This window comes from Larus michahellis, chromosome 4 (assembly GCF_964199755.1).
Source record: "Larus michahellis chromosome 4, bLarMic1.1, whole genome shotgun sequence".
NCBI lineage: Eukaryota > Metazoa > Chordata > Aves > Charadriiformes > Laridae > Larus > Larus michahellis.
Genome location: NC_133899.1, coordinates 87208795 through 87221309, shown reverse-complemented (window position 1 = coordinate 87221309; position 12515 = coordinate 87208795).

Sequence of the window (12515 nt, the reverse complement as noted above, 5' to 3'; positions counted from 1 at the left end):
TTGGCACTGTTGAAGGCATTCAACCATAACTGTTTCTTTTCTCCTTTGTCACATACTCTTTCCTCCCAATAGCCTTAGCTCTGCTTGCACAGAGACCGTTTCCTCCACACACACAAGACTTGCAGAGACGCTTTGCTTTCCCAAAATAAGTGTTTGTGCAGTCATATTCCCTCATTTGCCATATCATGGGTTTAGGGATTCGTCAGAGGATGAAATACTTTGCAAACAGGATATTATTCTCAGGGCACTGGACACATGTCAAATCATGGCCCAGACCATCCAAACAGCCTGTTATGGCACATTCGACAGCACAAAACTACTTTGAAACACTTTTGCGTATGCACAGTTTACCTCAGATATCACCCAATAATTGAGCAGTACAAGGAATCTTTTGGTTTGTACTGCTTCTTCCATGTTATATTATCTAACTTATTAAAATATTAGTTTACCGGATAAGGTTTCTCTCACTTTCATTATTTACAGGGGTTCAACCTACAGGGGAAAAAAATAAAACAAACCACATAATTTTTTTTTTTTTTTGGAGGAATCCAAAGGCCTGAACCTGAAAGAGAGCATTGGTAGCACCTAACCTGAGGCCCACCTCATGTCAGTGTCCCTTCGGCCTCATCCCCAAAGTGGTCTAGGAGACAGCTAGAGAGATGCTAGCAGAAAATAGATGATATTTCATTATGCTTTTGATGTTTTGTAATGAAGTAAACCATGGCAAATGGTCTGGCAGCAGCAGAACTACAGCCCATTACACTCTAGACAGGACTTTTCTCGGTAGGGCAGGAGAGGGTCACATCATACAGCGACGTTAGTACAGTGGTATGCTGGCACGGGATCAGCCCAGCAAGGGCAGCAGCAGGTGCAGTATGAACACATACCTCCTGTCCGACAGATTTGTTGTCTCAGGATATAGCACAAAGCAAAAAAAGGATCACAGGAACACGTGGAGCATTCCTGTCGCCGAGCTGCATTGTGCCTGAGAGCAGCAAAAAGGCATTTGCTGTTTTGAAAGAGGACACCGAGAAGAAGGCATGTCTGCCATAGTATAGATAACCACAGCCTCTTCCCAATAACAGGGGATCTTGGCTCACTTTCCCCATGCTGGGCAAGGGTGACATCTGAAAGCTGGTAAGCAAAGCTATCGCACAACCAAACATGTGGCTTCCACCCACTGCCAAGGTCAACACAGCCTGGAAACACTTGTGTCCTGGTGACTCCAGGCTCCGATTACAGACACGTCTGAGCTCAGAAACAGGAGGTGGGGGGGGAGGAAGGGGATTTTCAGAGTGTGAGGCAGATGGACAGGTTATAGGTCACCTGAAAGTATTTCATGAACTGAATGTCTCATATAAACAACAGCCTAGTGTTGAGAAATACTTCTGTCCTCTGCTTTTGTAAAAAATTGCTCTACCATCAGGCTCCTATACAGTGATGCTCTGCTATTATGGACCAGTCCTGAAAGCAAAATCCTTGCCATAAAATCAGGTATGTCACCATGAAAACACGACAAATGCATTTTTAAAGCACATCCTTGCACAGGAGTTATTTAGTGTTAATGGCTGAAATTTCTCTCATTTGTACTGGGGGCTCTGCCAGTCCACAGGAGCAGGACCCCACCCACGTTTCCAAGCTGCACAGAAGTCCACGCTTCCCCCCACCACACACACCCACACCAAATCAGGGTACTCCAGTGCTGCTCTTCATGGTTTTCCCTCATGAGAATAAGGATAACTTGGTCAGAAGCACTTGCACTTTATGAAAATTGGGAATAGACACCTTCCCTTAGGCCACCAGGAAGACCATTTTCCTGAGGCCAGCCAAGCACGCAGTAGGTACCATCAGACACTGGTCCAACACCAGCACAGAGCCAGTCTGTTGGCACCGCAAAACTGGTCTTCACAGGCTAGGGTGTCTACACTGGGGAAGGGTAATCACCCAGTGTTTATCTGAGAGATTTGGCGCACAAACCCTTCACCTTAACCTTACTTAAGTATTATTTTGCCCATCATCTTCTCCAGATTCAATCCTGGCTCTAGTGTCTTATTAAAGGTTGCTGGTCAGCACACCTTCGCCTTGTTTGCGTTAAAGTAGAAAGTAAATTTGCCGCTGAATACTAATCCTCGAAGAAATGAGATAGTGCCTCTTTAGCCACCTTGAGAGTATCAGATGCTAAGGTGGTGTAACTAGCAACCAATACCTGTCATTTGATGAGAGTGAAACTAAATCCACTAACCTGAATCTGATCAATTATTTTTCAATATGAATTAGCAAAAAGCAAACTTTAAAAGGTCTGAACAGCGGCCACACGTCAACAATTGCTCTCGGAATAAAGGTTTTTGTAAAATAGATGTATTTGCAAAGTAAGGCAAAAGCTTGGATGATATTTGAGAGATATAAGCTCCCATAGATATATATACACACTCTTCATTAGTCCTAGCAAGCCTGTACAAACAGCCCCCATCTTCAAGGAGCATGCTTCCGTTATCCGTGCCAGGGCACTAGAAAAGAGTGAGGAAGATGGCGCAGTGTTAGAAACAGGATTTTGTGTTTTCAACATGAAATATTTTAGTCGTATTTTGGATGTTGCCAGATCCACTTAGATTTTAGCCAAGGCATCTGATACTTCATCTTCTCACCGTGCATCAGTTTTCTCATCTTTAAAAGAGAAATATATCCTTACCTTATAGTGTTCTTCCTCATTCTTTGGGTGAAAGCTTTGTGGTCCCGAGCAGGTTCAAACTAAGACAGACAACAATATTTTCAATAACAGTGAAAAAATCTCAAAACCTACAGAGACATCATTTTTCTCCTCAAAAAAAACCAACAAACCCCAAACCCAAACAAACAAACCGACCCTAAAAACCAAAGTGAGAGGGAAGCTTTCTGTGCAGAATAAAACCCACTAAATCTTACTCTGTCTCAGATGTCCTAAAGCTGCCCCCAGAAGTCTACTATTAGGTCCTCGATGAAAATAATTTGCCTCTCTCCCAGCTTCAGGGCTTTCCAAACGGCCCTACAAGCCAGAATCCCTGTTCGCAGATGAAGTGTCGGCAAATTCACTTGAAATCACTATAAAGCGGGTGGATTTTAGTTCAGGTGTAAGTTCAGATTCAAAGCTATGCAGATGTCTGCCAACTCAGCAACCACAAGTTTTTTCTTCGCTCTCTTCCTTCCTCTCTGGCTAACAGCAGAATCGAGAGCAGTAACTATCCTCGCAGGGGAGGAAGCGGTCACTGAGTAACTGAAGGATGGTAGGTAAAGACTAGAAAGTCTTTTTGCATGTCATACCACTGCCATGATTTAGTCATAGTATTATGTCATCTAACAACACCAAGTAGTGACTTGTGGAAGGATCAGATTTCTATCTTAAGACATAGTTGTACTGGAAAGCCACTGAAATTGTTATTGCCTCCTCAAACAATTATGGCCAGACATTCAGGTGTAAATAGTGACCTGATACATCTTTCATGTAACATTAAAAATCGGAACTTGTGACGAAGTTTGAAAAACGAAATGCGGCAGACGTCACCCAGAGAAGCAATGACCAGCTGCACTCCCCCTGAAGCAGTAAGAAACGCATGTCCTTAGGCCCTATGAAAAGTCAAGTTCTAGAAAAGAAGTAGCAGTTATTTCTGCAATAGCACATGGCCAGCCTAAGAATTTCAACTGCAAAATTATTATTATTAATATTACCATTATATGTGGCTATTTGTTACAGAATAACATCATCTTACACAAAGAAAGCAAGGAAGTAAATGGCTTCACAAAAGATGTCACTGATTGACAGGAATGATAACAAGGATGGTTTGCATTGACTAAATTTTAGTAGGAATGTATACAGTAATTGAAAGCCACAAAGGATTCATTTTACTAATCGTTACGCATTTGTTTTTCTCTGTTTGATAGACTGTGTTTGTTACTTGTGCATAGTTTCAACTGGCACATGTTAGTTAGTTTTTTTTCTAAATTCTGTTGGCCATGCTGCTGGCAAGCAAAAACTTGAAATGCTTCAACTGTCCTTCCTTTGGCCGTTTAATGATAGGAGATAAAACGAATGTCCCAGCATTTGGGAAACTCAGCCTCCAAATGAGGGAGACACCTTCCTTCAAGTGAAGAATGAGCCTTTATTAGGCCGTGAATCTAAGTTAACAGTAAACACATAATATACTGGATTAGCACTTCAGCAAGTTATTTAATTATTAATTGGGATACTGGAAATGAAGGTTCCCCTGCATTATGCTTCTACACATACTGCTTGAGACAAAGACTTGGGTTTTTGCATATCTCTAAGATGCATGATAAATGTGAGGGTGCGCAGGCCCGTCTCACCTGACTTACACAGGTTAGAAAGACTGAATTTATATCTCATGTCCAAACCCAAAGCTAAGTATACCTTTCCCAGCATTAAAAATGCATCCTAAGGAGAAAAGAGCAAGTTTTCCTCAGCTCAGTTGTTTCTCATTTTTGTCTCCTAATTGTCAACTTAAAGAGGCATTAATTTTTACTTTTATTCTGAAAAGCAATATGAGCAATTAATGTTTATGTAGACTATTGACCTAAAGAAGAAGAAAAAAAAGAAAAATAAGCCTACAACAGCTAAGCAGAGTAAATTGAATTCTGATGAGCCCCAAATTGCAAAGATGGACAGTATCGTTTATTTAAAGCCAGTTTAGGTAATTACAGTTGGGACTATTTACAGATAAGAGATTGTTTAAAACACCAAATTTATACGTTTGCTATTCTGGAATGTATCATAAAGTTGAGTATAAGTAAAGATATTACTGTGGCAAAAGGCACAATAAATGCATTGTCTATAAAGCCTTTTCCTCCTGCTGGGATTCATCACACCTTTTGAAATAGCAGGAATCCTTGCTGCACATTTTGTTTTCTGTCTATCCAGTATCTGTATCTTTTTATCCAGTTTTTTTTTTTTTTAATCTTTACTAAATAAACTACAAAAGTCCATCGTTGATATATTAAAGCTCCAGTCTCCTATGGACTTAGTCAGGCTCTGTTTCGCCTTCAGAAATAACGTGTGTGTGTGTGTATATATACACATATGTATATGTGTGTGTGTATATATACATATATACATATTCATATATACATATATACATATGTATATATATATGTATATAAATACACACACACACATATATATATTTACTTATCTCAATAAGGGCTCCACATGAGAGATGCAAAAAGTTCTTATTATTTCATTTTAGTAAGAAGTTTATGGAACGTAATACACTTTGGGGCTTAGTTAGAACACACCAGCCTCAGAAACAGGCAGACAATGCTCTCCTCCTCTTTCTTTAAAAAACAACCAAAAAACATCCCCAAGCCACAGGCAGAGGGGTCACTAAGGAAGGACAAATAACACCAGGTGATTTTAATCTGTCCTAAAAATCACATAGTCCAATAAAAGAGCCAGGAAGAGAAATCCCATCAGGTGAGTCCACAGCTGCTGTCCTGTCCACTGACTAAAGGCACTGAATTGTTCAATCACTTAAAAATTTGAAACTTAAAAACTGGTTTCTTAGTAAGATCAAAAAAAAAAGAAACATTTGCCTAACGGCTGTAATTCCCACATTATAGCTGCCTATGCTAATTTCCACGACCTGAAATTACTGAGGGAGAAGTGCACGTGCTGTATCCCTCAAACAGGAGGACAGGGTGTTACCCGACATGCAACTGCATCACCTGCCCCTCTCCCAGCCGTGAACAGCAGCTTTTATAAAATCCCTTTTTATTCTTAAATTGAGTCCGCAATCCCACCCCCAAGTTAAAAATAACTAAGGCTGACCCATTACACTGTTAAAAGTTAGAGTTTATCTGTAAGAATGTTGATTCGAGTACAGATACAAGGAGGTGTCAATTTCATTGACACACTATCAAGTATTTATTGATGATTATCAAATATTCTGATTAAAGTAGACAAGGAATGCTATTAGGCCAGACATAAGCAGCATACTTACAGAGAATATACATACCAACATGCTGTAAGGTTCCCAGGCTAGCAGCCAAGAAGTCAAGAAATTAGCCCTATTTTCTCTCCTAAGAAGAAACAAAAAAAAATGCAGTATTCTAAGATGTTAAAATTCCTGATAAACTGTGTTTGTATATGAACCGAAGATTAGAAAACTGGGGCGCTCTCTGAAATACCTCCCAGTACCAGACTAGAAGACAAAGCAGAGGTTAAGCAGTCCTCATTGAAAGGATTCCAAACTTCATCGAAAATTACTAAAGGTTTAGCTGTTTTTTAAAATAAAGAGATTGCAGTACTAATGAAAAATTAGATTTTGACATTTAAGAAGATTTGGAAAGAGATACCTATTTTTATTCTCTCTTTTACAGTGGCTTTGCTTAATGACAATGAGAAATACTTTCATTAAAAGAAATCTATCAGGCAAGAAAAACGTAGAGGGGACCATTCACATGTTGCATTTCTGAAAGTTTTTCCGTGTTCCCTTTAACGCCCCTCACTGCAGCTATTCCACACTCAAAATAATTGCCCCGGTTGGATCTGGATGTTATTTTCTCTAGTTAAAATCAAGAGACACATAAAGTCGTAGAAGTTCTGTGGAATAGGATGAACCATTGCATCACAATTAAATTGATGTTGTAGATGTATAAATGCTGTTGGCAACCACTTTTACCATTATGGCAGCTGGGAACATCAGTCCAGCTGGAGCTGAGCTGAGCTCAGTCCATTTTGCCACGGTTTCCACCCGTCCCACCCTGCAGCAGTTCCATTTGTTCTTCTTCCGTAAGTTACGCTTCCAGCTTATCCTTGTCTTTCTGTGGCACACCACAAAGCACGGTTCTGAGTTCAGAAAGCATTAGGAGTTTTAAGTTATAAAATTCCTTCAACGTTCCTTTTATTCTCCACAAAATGAACTAAAGGCGTTCCCGCTTTTAATAAGTGTTAAAGAATTAACGTTCTGCCAAGAACGTTAGCATATAATTTTACAGGTGCGTGATATCTTCAAACTTAATTACACATTTCAAAAGCCTAAACACACATAATTCAGTTTCTTATACAAGTATACTGTAGCAATATATGTTCAATTTCAGAAAAAAGCAGACCATAAAAGCCCATACGATTTATTCTAGGTGCATACCAAAGGGCAGCGCAATTTAGAGTAAAGGGTTAAACCACGGTTAATACAAATACCTCCGTTTCACTGCTACATTCCTTCCTAGAGCCGAATGCATGCTTTTCATACCTACCTGTCCAAAATGAAATATTCTCTTGCCTCTAAAAGTAGCCCAAAACGTAAATATTGTTTCATATGTTTTTGGTGATATATCTTATCAGAAAATTCATGTCAGTGTATGCCCTATTAGTCACAGGGAATATTTCAGCCAGTGTAAACAGTTCTATTGACCGAAACGCTGTTAGTAAAGCTGAAGATTTCAAAAAGGTTCCCGTCTTTATGCACATGCTTATGGTAAATGCTGCGGGCAACGCACAACGCGCGTTCTTTTATATGCATACATTATGGGCTGATCAAAAAACCAAAGAGTAATTTCTGAAAGACTGTTTACATTCAAAGCATCCCAATTTTTTGCATTCTATGCAGTTGTTGCCTTAATTTTACATATTTTTTTTAAAGATATACAATATTCGTGAGTGTTATATTTTAATAAACTTTGACATATTGAAAGTGTACTTTTTTAGCAAATTCATTAAAATATTGTTTTCATTTGAAAAATAATTTTAGAAATGAATATTTGAAATTTGACAAATTAGAATGTTACCTTCGTAAAAAAAAGAGAAGGAAAAGGCGTCCATTAATCTGTACCCCCTCCTTTTGTTGTATTTTTTTGAATAGGTCCATATATTATTTAATAGGTTTTGTAGAGATACATTTACATGAGTTATAGATCACATTACAACTGATGAATGCCCAACACACAGGTATGTTATGAAAGGTCATCAGTTACAAGGGAAAATGCATAACGTACACTCCCTGAATACAACTGCAAATTTTCTACGCTCATACAGAGTAGCTACCGGGGCAATACCGAGCAGTGAAACTTTGAACGTGAGCGGCCTACGAACATTATTTAACTTTGCGGAGCTGCTTGGAGGTCGCATTCGGCACAGGCAGGGTAAGGCGCAGTGCGCATCTGGGCTCTGCTCAAGAACCAGCGAAAATAAAACCCAGGTGCCTTGACGTCATGTCTTAAAAAGACCACTAAGGAAATGCCCAAAGTTTTCCATACTTATTTTTAAAAATTTCCCAACTCCTAAAGCTCTCAGGTCTTCTTAAAAACAAAGAACAAACTAACCATTTTACATATAAATGTGAACGAAGATGAAAGCCCGTGGCTTCTGCTGTCTCACTGCAATTCTGTTCTGCAGCAATTTTGTGATACCCTGACTAGGAGAAGCTCAAAGACGGCGGGCACCTTGTAGCTTGTTTCTGACATTAGTGACGTACTCTCTTTAGCTGTCCAACTTCGTTAAGAACAAAAGGCAATTGCCTTTGCCCATGTACTCCCCCCATGCTTCTTGCTATGGCTAGCACTCACGCAAGCATCTTCCAATCTGATTTGCTATTTCAAGAAACTCTTGGAACACAAGGGGATAGCCTTTGAGAGCTACAGTTACTCTTATTTTAGGGAAGGATTTCCACATGCCAAGAAGCATAAAAATATGCAAGTAAAACCATGTTCCATCATTCATTAGAAGATCATGACTGTGCACAACATTTAATGACTGAAATTTCATTCTGTCAAAAAGCCCCAAGCCCTATATTCTGGATGAGATTAGGTATTGTATAAGCTTTTCTTGATCATCTCAGTCAACACGCTCGTGTAGCCCTACATAAAGCTGAGTCGTGAGAGCACAAGTCAGGTCAAGCGGGGCTGAGCGTGTGGGGAGAAGGTCAGGTTATAAGGCAAAACCAGCCCGACTGCCCGTGCTCATCTTACCTGTGAAATTCAGCAGCCCCGGAGGGTGCAATGCAAGTTGCTCTTTTTCCAGCCTCTGTAGGCTTCAATCCCATTAGGACTGTGAAAGTCTACTTCATTATCCAGACATCTATTTCATTATAAATATCTGTCTAGACGTAAGAGAGATCAGAATACAGCACTGCTCAAGGTCCGACACGCACTGCGCCGGCAGCGAGCAAAAAGCCGCGCAGTGGCCTTAACTAACCTTTGTTAGCTCGCATCTACAGAGACAACCGAGTGAGCGGCAGAGCAGCTGAGGACTCCTAATTGCCTGCATGAAGAAGCGTCCTCCTAGAGACCGAAATGAAGATTCAACAGAATGCCTTTGATTTATTAAGCAAGAACAGTACTTTTAGATGTTTTCTCCCAGTAACAATTAATATGTTTTCAAACAAAAAAAAAAAATAATTAAAGTTTAGCTAAAGAAGAAAGCAGATTCTGCTGCCACACTATGTTAAAGTTTCCTGTGATTTTCTAAAGGATAAAAAGGAAGCAGCATGGGTTAATAGCTTAGCATATGCCTGAAAGCATTAACACCTTCTCAGAGTAGTATCTGTCAACAGCAGGAACATTGTTAGCGTCAGTGTACGCTCTGCGGCTGTAGGAACCGTTGTGCAGTTTATCACCTCCATTCTTCCCAGAAGCCCCATCCAACTCTTTGCGTTATTTCTTTGTTTTGCCACCCATGCTTTTTAAAAAGAACGCATTGAAAAAAAAATTAATAATTTTGTGATAGTCTGGCTGTCTTTTTTAATCTCTTGCTTTATTACCTTGTGGATATAATTGAATCAAGTAATGACATATTTAATTTTTTCCCCCGTGACTTTCAGAAGCAGACTGTCATTGTTCCAAGTCTACTCTTAAAGTTATACTCAAGTAGTGCCACTAATTTATTGCACATAGTTTTAAACAATACAGTTTAATTCTCTGATTGTTGTCTTTTGCTATCAATTTCATTAACTTTTTTAGTGAATTTATTAGGTGTTATATTTCAGTGCTTATTTCTTACTTCGTGGGACTTTACGTGAATTATGTAAAGACTATCTTAAAAACAGTCTCTGTGTAACTAAGAAATTGTTCAGTGTGGAAAAAAACAAACAATAAAACACTTTTAGAAGTAATGATGATGATGAGAGCAAAAAGACTACTTGTGCACAAGTCCGTAGGGGCAGTCTTACATGATCTAATTCTCTTTGTAAAAGTGAACAGCATCTAGAAAGCATGTTCCCTTTTCTGCTCCGGGTTCCACTTAGTAACTAAAAAAGTTAAGGGCTTCTTTTTTGGCTAGGCTTTTCACAGGATAGTTTAATAAAGAATAACTTAAATAATAATTTAAGCCTCCAATGAGAAATTTAAATAAACAACTCACTTTGACTCTCAGTTTTGCTTGTTCGCTCCAATGCTCAGTGGTGATTTTTGGCAGGGATGCACCATGCAGCTATTATTCTTGCTGAGCGTGCAATTCAAAAGAACACATACTTTGTCTTCACAAGAAAAAACTTGAATCTGTGAAAAATAAATATCACAACACCAAAAAACTTCCCTTGGTTTCAAGTTTTTCCTATTTTTTTTTTTTTTTAATTTTATTTGGCATCTCTATTACTGGAAATTGGCAGATGCAGATATCATTCTTCACAATCCTTAGTGCCTGCCTTGAAGATGAAAAAATCCATTTGTTCTGCCCATAACATAGCATTGGCCACCCAAGACCATCTCTTCTTTCTTCTGATGGCTCCCAGTGTTCACAAACACACAACAGTACTTGAACCTCTCAGAATGTGCCCAGTAAACGCATATTTCCCAAATTCTCAAGTCAGTTTTGAGCATTTAATTGGCTAGATCACCTAAATTTAATAGTTCAAGAAATTAAGCTTAAATTTCTGTATGAATGACTTTTGATATCTTCATTTCACTGCCAAATCAGTTGGTGTTTTGCGGTTTTTTTTGTTTGGTTGGGTTTTTTTGAGATTGATTATCAATCCCTGTACTGTCTCATTCTGTCTTTACCTATGTATATTCCAGAAGGTCCCCTGAAGCGCCAGTTATTGTGGTGTGCATTTCATCATCTGACTTCCCACTAGTAAACACCTTCATAACAACGCTCCGCTTGCTGCATGGTCATCGTCATTGGCTTGAACGTGCCATGCTTCCCACAAAGGGCTGTGTTCACCCAGCGGCTTCTCCTGCCTCCACTTTGTGCCAGACTGAGCTCCCATAGCATCAGCTTCTGCAGCTCTGCTCCTTCAACCAGGGAACGCCCTGGCCATATGGATCAATAGCACTGACCGTTTTCCATGCGTTTTAACGCCTTCTTCCATTCTTCACTACTTAAATTTACACTTTTAGAGAAGATGTTGAAAAAGGTTACAGAAACTGCGTAGCTTTGTTTCATCCACCTCTAGATTTCTATTAGCCTTCTGATTTCACCTTCCATTATAATACCTTTCTGATTTCAGTACAGCTGTTAACTGGAGTTCTTGCTTAAGTGTTTACAGCTCTTAAATATTTGAATAGTTTGAACAATTCTGGGCTTTTTTTTTTCTACTCTATGAAACAAAGAAATTTGGTTTTTCCAAATCACTAAAGGCCCAGATTAGCTGATTTAATAAGATCCTCAGGTTCATGATAGTAATTATAATACATTTGCCACGTTGTTTTCTGACTTCCTTTTTCGTCGCAATTGCTGTGTGCTGTGTAAAGCTCTCTGCCAGATACTTGAAAGACAAGGTGTTAGGTTCAAAAAGTGTAGGGCTGCCCTTAAGACCGTGTCAGCAGGATTCTCTCAGTGGGTCGTTAAACAGATACATCTCTATTTCAATTGCTTGACAACGTGTATTGACAGAATTAACTAAATTTTATACTAAGAGAATGTTTGAAGGTCAACTCAAAATTACATTAAGGCTGCCTGTGCGACACGAATTTGTCTCCGAGTGCCCATTCCCTACAGTACAGATGCCTTTTCCCCACAGCTGTTTTCTGTACCGCTCCTGGCACACTGAGGGCCTTGGGTGGACAGCCTTCATTGAAAGGAAGACTACTGAAAAAAGCCTTTCACTACCCTTCTCATGCAGTACATAATCTTATGTCTTATTGACTTACCATCACCCAAAGCCTACAATGAATACAGAATTATTAATTTCCTTATGGGATTTTGTATGGTGCTTTCTCTACTGCGTCTGAATTCTTTGAAAACATTAATGAACTGATCCTCTCAACACCCTTTTGAAGTAAGAGGATATTTTTATCACTATTTTACACAAGGGGAATGGAATATTTAAGATAAAAGCCAAAATGTTCAGAAGTGTCAGCTAATTTTGTTTGCCAATTTTGAAAGTCTAAGGACCTGCATTTTCCAAAAGCTGAGGTTTTTTTAAAACCTTTTTATATGTTCAGAGCAAAGAGTCTGATTACATCAGTTGCTGCTGTGAATGCAAAATGTTGCATATGTTCAACATTTTTTGAGAGCAAGCCTCAGTTGTCTCAAGCTGAGCACTCAAACAGACTTGAAAAAGTTTGTTTTGAATGGCCTGCCCATTGCCTTA